Here is a 3725-nt window from a genome sequence, read left to right as displayed (position 1 = left end):
CAGGCTAACAGTACCGATAATACTAACTGTCCTGACAATACTGACTGCACTATGCTGTCGCTACTGACAGACAATCGGCTGTACTGTGCTAGTACCGCTAGCGACCCGTACTGACTGTGCTTTGCTGCCACTACTGACAGACAGCACTGACTGTGCTATGCTAGCACTGCTGATGGGCGACACTAACTACACTGACCACACCAACACTGCTAACTAACGAGGGTGAAACGGTGTTGCTACGGTCAGACTACCAGTTCTCCAGCACCTTCCTGATCAATAAGCACTGGTTACGGCTTTACTAACACCTACGCTCAGCCTAGGTCTTAGTAATTCTGTAACACTGGCTGTTTCTGATGTCAGAGCAGGGGAGGGGGAGGGGGAGAGGGAGGGGGGAGACCCAGAGAGAGCCAGAGAGCCCACCTCCTGGGGCACTTTTACTCCAGGGAGGCAGAGTTGTAGTGAAGGCAGGGTTCAGTTCCCGTGGAAGGCTGTGGTCTTGTCCTCTTCTTGCCTGGGACCTCTTTCAGTAACTCTGGCTCTGGTGAAAACCCTTTCACAGTGGCAGCCACCATTTGAAAAGCTTTTTCTGCTTTCTGGGCTGCTGTCAGTGCCGCTCTGTTTCCTCTCACCTCTCCCCATGCCGGTTATCAAAGACCTTGAGGGCCAGGTTTAAAGTTCCGCTTGTGGAGCCTGAGGCCCCTTCTCAAGTTTTGGAGTTTATGCCAAACAGTGGGGGTGACTGGGAGATGAAGTCCATTGCTAAGAGGCATTGTTCCTCCCTAGTGTCAGGATGTAGATTAGTAAAGAGGAGAATGACTTCAGACAGGAAAGGGGTGGCATTTCATGCTGGCTTCATCCATGGGGGCACCTGATTCGCAATGCCTTCTGACCCTGCAGCCTCTCAGAAAGGGGAGCAGGGGTGCAGGCAGGCAGGGAGTTCTGGGATGGCTGCTCAGGTGAGGGAAATGGAGACAGAGAGGAAGCAGGAGGAAGGAGGGATCCAAAAGAGAAACATCGTCCAGACAGTGAGGCAGTGAGAGAGATGCAGGACTCAGAAGTGACATGAGGCAGGCAGAGTGAAGACCAGGAAGTCTAACAAGTTTAAAGAAAGTTTGAAAGTAGAGGTCGTTAGACTCTTTGCTGCCAGTGGTGATGGCAGTTCAGGTAGCATCAAGCAGAGATTCATTCTCAGGCCAAATTTCCTGGTCCTTTAATTCACTGAACATTGGGATAGGGCTCGATGAGTCCCAAAGTTCCAACCGAACGTTGCCATCATGAATATTTTTAAGCATAGTCATACGTTGCCAGAAGTCTGAGGGGGCAACCTGAACTCATATGACCGTTGAAGGTCTGATCAGACATCTGGCGTCCCCAAAAATCTGATGTCAGACTAAAACCTAGTGATCTGGGCCAGAGAATGGGCGTCCCATCTATGACTCAGATTGTGCCCTTGAAGGTTCTCCATAGCCCGGTGTCCCTGGGTCTGGGTGAAGACTGATGGGGGAAGTCCCCCCCAGAATCCATGGTTAGGCTGCATCCCTCCATGCCACCCTCCCGAGTGGTAGACCCAGGTGCCGGTTTTTTTCTTGGACTAAGGAAGCCAAACCAAACTGACAAGCTGCCACTCTCCACATTGTGCCAGAGACCCAGTGACTCACCGAATGCCAAACAATTTGAGGGCACTGAGAGGGATGTCCTAGGAATTGCAGAGGAGGGAGCAGTATCAAGACTGAAGCAGCTCTTCTTATATGAAGGGGAAAGAAAGACCTTCTCAGACAAGCAAAGACTGAGGGAATTCATCAAGGCAAGATCTGCCCTCTAGGAAGTACCGAGAATGGCATTACACATGGATCGGCACAATAAACACTCACCAGTGTAAAATCATCCAAAAGGTGAAGGTCAAAGGCCAGGTACCACAATGGCTCCAGAGAGAATAGAAAGTTGCAAAGTTCAACTCAACAGGATGAACACAAATCTGCCCTACTTATCAATTCCTTCAATAAATGTGAATGGCTTGAAGTGCCCACTGGAGAGACATAGCCTGGCTGAATGGATAAGTATGCACAAGCCAGGTATTGGCTGTCTGCAGGAAACACATGTAACCCACCAGGATGCACTCAGACTCGAGGTAAAGGGATGGAAAGAAATATTCCACGTAAATGGAAGCCAAAAGAAAGCCAGCTTAGCAGTTCTGATTTCACATAACTTAGTCTTCAACAAAAGTAATGTAAGATAAAGATGGTCACTATAGAACCACGAAGGGTACAATTCAACAAGAAGACATAATAATTCTACATATTTATACACCTAAGTCAATTGCAGCCAGATTCATAAACCAAATCCTACTTGATCTAAACAAAATGATAAACAGCAGCACTGTAATAGCCCGGTACTTCAACACACCTCTGACAGAACAGGACTGACCCTCCGAACAGATAATAAAGAAGCAATGGACTTAAACAGAGCTCTAGAACAAATGGGCCTGACTGACAGTTACACAACATTCTACCCGACAACCACTGAATATACGTTTTTCTCATCAGCTCATAGGACATTCTCTAAGATTGACCGTATCCTAGGCCACAAAGCACGTCTCAACAAATTTAAAAAAATTGAAATTATCCCATGCATCTTCTCAGACCACAGTGGAATAAATTTAGAAATCAACTCCAGCATGAACTCTCATCTCTACACAAAGTCAAGCAAACTAAACAAGCTTCTGCTGAAAAATTCTTCAGTTAAGGAGGAAATTAAGATGGAAATCAAAAGACTCTTTCAACTAAATGATAAAGAAGACACAAGTTATCAAAGTCTGTGTGACATAGATAAGGCAGTCTTGAGGGGAAAACTAATACCCGTAAGTGCCTACATCCAAAAGGCAGAAAGATCATAGATCAACAATCTGATGAATCATCTCAAAGAACTGGAAGAGGATGAGCAAAGCAACCCCAAACCCAGCAGAAGAAAAGAAATAACATCAGAGCAGAACTAAATGAAGTCGATAATAAAAAAAACTGTATGGAAGATTAATGAAACAAACGGTTGGTTCTTTGAAAAGATAAACAAAATTGACAACCTCTCGCTAGATTAATGAGAAGCAGAAAAGAAAGGACTCTAATCTCAATCAGAAATGAGAAAGTATAAATTACAACTATTGTCACAGAAATATAAAATATCATCTATGAATACTATAAAAGCCTCTATGCACATAAAGTTGAAAATGTGGAGGAAATGGACAAACTCTTAGAAACACACAGCCTCCCTAGCTTCCATCAGGAAGAAATAGAGTTCCTGAACAGACCAATATCAAGTATCAAACTGGAAGCAGAAATAGTTAACCTTCCTTACAAGAAAATTCCCAGACCAGACGGTTTCACACAGGAATTGTACCAGACCTACAGAGAACTGGTGCCTGGTAGGGCACGGTGGCTCACACCTGTAATCCTAGCACTCTGGGGAGCTAAGGCTGGAGCATCTCTAGAGGTGAGGAGTTCGAGACCAGCCTGACCAAGAATGAGACCCTGTCTCTACCTAACAATAGAAAAAAATTATCCAGACAATTAAAAATAGAAACAAACAGAAATTAGCCAAACACATGTAGTCCCAGCTGCTTGGGAGCCTGAGGCAGGAGGATCACTTGAGCCCAGGAGTTTGAGGTGAGCTAGGCTAATAATGCCAGGGCACTCTAGCCCTAGAAACAGGGTGGGACTTTGTCTCAAAAAAAA

This window comes from Lemur catta, chromosome 5, assembly GCF_020740605.2.
Source record: "Lemur catta isolate mLemCat1 chromosome 5, mLemCat1.pri, whole genome shotgun sequence".
Taxonomy (NCBI): Eukaryota; Metazoa; Chordata; class Mammalia; order Primates; family Lemuridae; genus Lemur; species Lemur catta.
The sequence above is the reverse complement of the archived record's forward strand: the minus strand, read 5'-3'. Positions refer to the sequence as shown.